At 43.3% G+C, this 7096-nt stretch overlaps 1 long non-coding RNA gene across 1 annotated transcript; it reads left to right on the top strand.

Annotated features, from left to right (window-relative positions):
• The first annotated feature begins 3983 nt into the window (after positions 1–3983).
• LOC137850101 (uncharacterized) lies at positions 3984–5510 on the top strand. The gene is made up of 3 exons (XR_011092261.1): positions 3984–4064; positions 4391–4500; positions 5217–5510. It is a non-coding gene; the product is annotated as an uncharacterized lncRNA (long non-coding RNA).
• The last annotated feature ends 1586 nt before the right edge of the window (positions 5511–7096 follow it).

The following is a 7096-nucleotide window of genomic DNA, read 5'->3' as shown; positions in this document are numbered from 1 at the left end:
GAGTGTACCAGGAGGTATGTCCATAAAAGCACTCAAAATAGCTGGGCCTGAGCTCTGCAAAAGCACAAGGAGGAAGCAGCAAGTGATAGCAATGGGAAACTGCCTGCTCCTGGGGCTGGAGGCACCTATCTGCTAACTACCAAGGGGTGCTACAAATAAATAGGATCCATCTGACTGAGGGGGACAATAACATTTTCACCACCTGGCTGGCCAGCATGGTGAGGAGAGCTTTAAATTTAGGAAAAAAGGGGAAGGAGATGCTTTCACGCACTACCTCTCTCTTTGGTCTGCTGTTTTCTGCCCGCTCTGTCCATGCATAGTGGGTATGTCGTTCCCATAGCTCATGCAGAAAGTGCCTTACGATATCTATGATATATCCAGTCAAAAACACCTTTTTTTTTTCTTGTTGTTCACATCAACGCAGGCCTTAACAATGTCACCTTGCCTGTGTATTATGCATACTTCCTAAATTTTGTCTGGCAGGTAGGATGTTGTGAAACTTCAGGCTTCTCTGAATCTACTAATAGAAGCGATCACTTCTTCACCCTAAAGCCATAAAGGACACTCCTGAACACTTTCTATGATTTTTCAGTGTCAGAGAAAACAAACAGAACTGGATACTAGGTAAAGGTTAATTTCTGTTGTTTTAAATACAGTCGAGGCATATAGTTTTGATCACAGAAAACAGTTTACCTGCACTGCCCAAAACCAAGCACTTGCTTGGTAGTGCAACAAGGATGGATAAGCAGTGGGGCGTTGTACAGAGCAGGAGAGCAAACACCTGTCCTGGCCATGGACTGGCCATATCGAAGCTCTGCATCAGTGCTGGGCTTGCTGAAGCCACACACGGGACTGCATCTGTGTTCTGTATTTCAAATATGTCTGTTTTGTGGATCATTTAGGTAGAAAAAGGTCATACCTACTCCAAGTGAATCTGTGCTATAAAGAGTAGTGACAAAGACAGCAACAAATAACAGCAGCAACTTGCAACTCTTTGTGCTAGACCAAGCTCACAAAGGATGCCATGTAACGCCCAAAGTGGGACGGTGTTATGAAATCTTCTCCAACCCAGTTAGCCTCTGGTTTAAATTATTTTTACTGTAACACGGTTACATTTCATCCTTGGTGCTTTCCTGCTGTGCTCTTTTGTCTCCAGGAAAAAAAATCAGATACCAAGCCCAGACACAAACGCTCTGAATAAACAAAATGCTTCCCTCTCAAATTTTTCATGATAATGTAACCATATAGATGCTGTGGCATTTAATGAGATAGGAAACAACATGGTATGTGTCCCCAGTGTCTAGTTTCAGTCATTTTTAATAACTCTTTGCTGGGATGCATGGGTTGTGACAGAAAGCACCATCCTGCCAGCTGGCAATTGGCAGCCAATTCCCAGGCCCAGACTTTCCCATTGAACTAATATTGTTCCCTCTTCTTCTGCTCTTCACTGTCTCCACTTTTATCCCTGCTCTGCATCTCCAGACAGCACGATGCCCAGCACCCCTTGGCACAACTGTCACGCAGCACAGAGAGAGGCGTTGGGTTCTTCGTGCAGGCAGCAGTGACAGAAATGTGACACGGCTCATCCCTCTCCTTTCAGGCATCAGCTGTCGTTCAGCTAGAAAAAGCACCAGCGACTGCTGGAAGGAGGGGAAGGAGCTGACAGGCTGCACGTGTTAGCAGGAGCCTGTGCCCGCTGGCTTCTGCATCGAGCCCTTTCTTGGCATGGGAAGTTCCCCACTTCTGTCACCCTTAAAACAGTGGACAGACAGCTTTGGAAAAGTCTTATGTGCATGCTGCTTCTTTCCTCAATGTGCCCGATTTCTTTCAATCATAAAATCTTAAGCTAAAAATGTGGGAAACACCAGATACAACACTGAGAAGAGAAAGTTCATTGATCCCTCTCCCTCACTACTTCCAGCCATGCCCCTGGATGCAAATGGTTGCTGAAGCACCCAGGATTTCAAAAACTAAAAAGTTTCAGGTGCAGTTCTGCTTCTTTTTCACCCTGTGACTCTATCAAAGTATCGGGTGGGAAGTGAGCCAGCAAAATGCCTTCCTGCTGCAGGTACAAGAAAGGGGGAGAGCAAATTGCTGGCAATATGACAGCAACCACCAACATCTGTGCCATTAAACAAGTTCTGCATGAGATGTAGTTTTCACACCTGCTCCTAGCCCTGACAGTTCTGAATGTCTTCCGATTAGGAGATGCACAATTATTTTGTGATGTAAAAAGTAGTTCAGTGGATCGATGCAGGCCGACAGTAATTAATGACTTCAGGGTAAGCAAAACCTCCCCCTCGTTCCTTTGGGTGTCGTCTCCAGCAGAACCTGCCTGCTTTGCACTTCTCCAGCACTAAGAGGCTAACACTGTACCCCTGGAGCAGCACAGAGCTGTGAGAGGTCTTAAAGCATCATGTATATTATGTTCTGTTTTCTCAAACATCTCTCTTAAAACAGGATAAAAAGAATAAGCCAAAACCTCACCTGCTATAAGGAATTAGACACTATTGGTGGGGAAAAAAAATAAAATCTTTTGCAGACCAAAAACTTTTCCTACACAAATATTTACATGTTCATAGATAAATGTGTTCACATAAAAGATCATGATAAAATTTGAGTGCAAGCATCAAATACCTTAATTACAGTATCCAGTTGTGTTAGAACTTGTTTCCTTCCCTCCTCTACCCCTCAGTGAGGAAGGCTGTAGACTATTTTATATGGTTTCGATATGGTATATCCCATGCTGCAATGCTTCTGCTTTTCCCCTGCAAATCCCCAAGAAATAACCTATGGTTTTGGTATATGTGAAATCCAGATTTGGAGATGGCAAAAAAAAAAAAAAAAAAAGTGTTAAGATTAGTTTTTGTTTGTTTGTTTTGTTTTGCTTTTGAATGAAGTGTTCAGTGGTGAATCCTTCACAGGACGGAGCAATTTATACCCTTTACTGGGTGAGTAAACTTGGAATAAAATGTTATCTACACCGCAATCCATAGCATGCTCTTTAACAGAAATGTCAGCAAGCCTTTTTATGCCGGCAAACCCTTTCATGCCAGGTTTTTAACAATCAATTTAAGCTACTCAATTGAGCAAAGGACATTCAAAGAGTTATTCAGAGTAGAGTCATGCTTGTATCTGCTTTCTTCCACCCAGGTCATTTCACTTGTGAGTTGATGACATGAGATGATAGAGAGCATGTATATAAATCTCTCACGGCATGCACGTGGTGTCCTCAGAATATGGATGCTACTGAGATCTGGAAAATAGACAAGCTTCTTAAATAAAAGTGTGAAAGTCACAAAAGGTCAGAGAAGTAGAGGAACAACTTCAGCTGCCCCCTAATCCCTGAGGTAGAAATGGATAAAGTGGTGAAAACACATCTTCAGTTACTGCTGAAAATTATACAGTAAGAGAAACAATCAGGAAGAGTCTGGGTTTGTGCCAACAAAAATGTGTCACGGCATGGGAGGCCAGATCCTGGTACTATTTCCAATGCTATGTGCTGCTCTATCGTCTTCCTCACTGTCCTGTCCTCGTCATTTGCTCCTTACGAGCTCCTAATTGCTTTGCAGAACCAATTCCTTTCATCCAGTCAGGAGCTCTGTCACATCCACCGTGGCATTTGCTCCTCGTTTCTAGTGGTTTTAGCAGTCCTGTCACCTGCATTTTCCTCCTGCTTCCAGCCTGTTGTGGCACGGGGCTAGGCTGAATACAAGTCAGATGTGATTTATTAGAGAGCCAGCCTTTCTTCACTCCACGTCTGGCAGCTATCTGTATGTATTATTCTGGGGCTTACACTTCAGCTTTTATTCCCTTTTGTGATGTCTAGATAACAATACTTTAAATTTATTCTCAATGGCATTTGAGTCAAAACCCCTTCATCTCAAGCACAGCTGACATTAGTTGCCTACACAATGCAACAGCCTCAACCTATTTCAGTGAAGAGGGGGAAATAAATGGAGCTATCTAATCAATATAGCAGGCTGAACTTGAAGTATCCATCCTTTATTTAAGTGCCTTTGCTAAGAGCCAGTGTTTTATTAATCTTAATCCTGAGAACTGAGGTAAACTGAAAGAAAGCAATTACTGCCATTCACTACACTTAGCCAGGAAAGCATTTCTCTTTTAGGAGTTTGGTAGAAATACAGACACACTTTCAGGAATGAGGGGTCATTTGAGAAAGGTGGTTTTCTTGCAGGGAGTAAACTGTCGGCAATAAAAAACAGCATCAGGCTGGGGGCAGCAGTGGAGGGGAATTTACCCCGGCTGTGTTATCACTTGGTGCTTTCCCCGTGCAAACCTAGGAGCGAGGATTTCTGCAGCAGCAAGTACCAAGTCTGTGACTGGAAGGAAGAAAGCTTCAAGTCACTTCCCTCCTTCTTCTCAACAGCACAGAAGTAGAATCAGAGCATCTTCTTGATGTTTCAGCCCATGGAGACACAGCTCACCCTGTTACAGCTCAGCCTTGAGTGTTGGATCTCTCCTAACACAAATGGGGAGGTCACTGTGCGTGGGTACAGAACACAATCATTAAGCTAAATATCTGCTTGTAGAGGAGATGTTCCAAACTTTGGCGTGTTTCTCCAAAATGTTAGTCTAGTAAGAGATAACAGAGATGCTGCTGAAATACCAGGTCACCTACCGTCCAGTAGTCATTTCCACAGGTAGCTCAAACCCACCTGAAGTCTGGCAGACAGATGGTACCTCTGCAATAAGTAGACAATATTAGGTTCTCTATGAAATTGCATAATATCATGAAAAATTCCTTGTCCATTATAGCCCTCTGCCTTTGGCACTGCCCGTTTGGGATAGTTCGATTTACCTGTGGTAGTGTCAGGGCATGGGTGCCAGTTGTGTCCTTTACTTGTTGGGCCAATGCTCCAGCACTCGTTATTAATGTAAAAGTGCAGAATCTAAACCAAATGCCTTAGAAACAGCTCAGAGTGCCTTTAGTTTTGTACATCTCATGCCTTCAAATACCGTCTTTTGCTCTTTTCATGTTGCTGATTTTCTGGAGAAGCTGGATTCAGGGAATGGGAGGAAGGGGACACAACATCCTTGTGCGCCTCTAAGCACAGGGAAACAGTGGTGCCCATTCCTCTTTATAGTCCAGTCCATGGTATGCCTGATTAACAGCAACTAGAGACTGTCCAAACAGAAAAAGAACTGGATGATTTATGTACCAATATGATCTCAAAGGTTTTCTCTTTGTGCAGATGTGTAGCAACCCCTCTGCTGTTACCCAAGTGCTCATTTCTCTGATAGCATGAAAGGCACAGCTTGATGATCAAAGACATCTTGTGAGCACTGAGCAAAAAGGGTTGGAGAAGGTCTTCTCCCATGTGATAGCTGTCAGACAGCCTGAACCCATGCATGAATGCCTGACTCCTGAACTGCTTCAACCTTCAGTCACACAGACCTGAAAGTGACCCTGTTGCACCTTCCATTTTTTTCTGTGAGCTGGGTGGGCTTACCCCTATCTTTATGGATCATTAGCTTGTCCTGTCTGCCACACAATATTGCAGAAGTGAGGGTACTTTAGTAGTCTAACCGTAGCCGTGGTCTTCACCAGGCATGACAATATGAAGGCTTATTTCTATCTGCGATGCTGAAGGTTATGCCCCATCCCAAGCAGACTGGGGAGAACACAGTGCAAAGGAGCTCTGGTAAGATTTAATTGAGCCCCTTGAATTAGTTACTTTGGTCACTAAGGGATAGCTGTGGGGAACAGCAAAACTCAGGCAGGATGTGCAAAGTTACAAACTTCCCACACATAGAGAAGAGGAGGCAGGGAAATCCCTCACCCCTGGTATGCAGAAGAGACCATTTTCCTCCTCTCCCTGTCCTGGTTCTCCTCATGCTCACATTTCTCTGTTGGCTTTCACCTCCTCTTCTCCTCCATCTCACCACTGCTGTTTTTTCTCAGCCACTTCTAGTTTGTAGGTCACATTTGTCGGAAGAAATAGGCTCTTCATTAGCACTTTCTGAAGCTAAATTTCTGTATTGCCATGGGTGTGAGATCTCATGCCACCCTGAGATGGGTTAGGATAGCACATCCCTGATCCTGGAGGGAGGGTGAGAGTGGCAGCAAAGACGATTACTATGCCCACAACCCCATCCATATGCCTATAGCCTGCTGGATTGCAGAAATCTAGCCATAGAGCTGATGAGCATTCAATTCACCCATCATCTAATTCTGCACACTTTGAAGAGTAACAGACCTTTCCCTCACTCTTGCTGTGCTAATAATTTTGCTTCTCCCTATGTTGTATGTTTCACATTCTGGGAACCAGGAACTAAGAAATTTTATGCATATATAAAAATGTGAAAAAATTAAAATAAAAAAGTTGACATGCCACAGGAGTCAGAGCACATGAGCGCCCTGTTTTGACAGCCATGAGAGCCAGAAAGGAAATATGATACCAATATTGAATTTTCCAAAGTCCCACATTGCATGAGGTACTCTAATTGCCCTGTGGGGCAGTAAAGCTAAATGTAACAGCAAGCTACACCACTTCCAGGAGGACAATTTGATCATGATTTACATCAGCTAGTGAATGAAACTGCCTGAAACACTCAACCCAATGCTTGTAGAGGAACACATGAAATGATGTTTCATGCCAGCTACAAAAGATCCTAAACCCGAAGTCAGATAATTCACCAATTGTCAACCTTATTTTCCTTCTTTCATGACGAGCATAACTAAGGTGTAAATTCATTCCAGCTAGCTTAAGTCTCCTTAATCAGAACGCTAATGGAAAGGCATGGGGTTCTTCAGAGGACAATCCAGATCTTCAGTGGAGCAAATTGCAGTCTTTAAAAGGGGCAGGAATAGCACAGGCTTTCATAAAAACTCTGCTGACAGATTAGGAGCTATTATCTGGAAACAATCCAACAAATTCACTACAAAGAATTGTCAGCGTGAAATAGAATTGTTATAATAAGAAAAGCTACACTCGTCCTCAGCGTACTTATGTAGTTAATATTTTTCTTATCCCTACTTTCTGTTTCTGATTCTTTTTTTAATGATTGCAAGTCCTTATTCCCTTCTTTTCCTCCCCCTTTCATTCCCCTCCTATCTGGTACTCATTGATTT

Source organism: Anas acuta, chromosome 1, assembly GCF_963932015.1.
Source record: "Anas acuta chromosome 1, bAnaAcu1.1, whole genome shotgun sequence".
NCBI lineage: Eukaryota > Metazoa > Chordata > Aves > Anseriformes > Anatidae > Anas > Anas acuta.
This window is presented reverse-complemented; position numbering and strand designations above follow the sequence as displayed.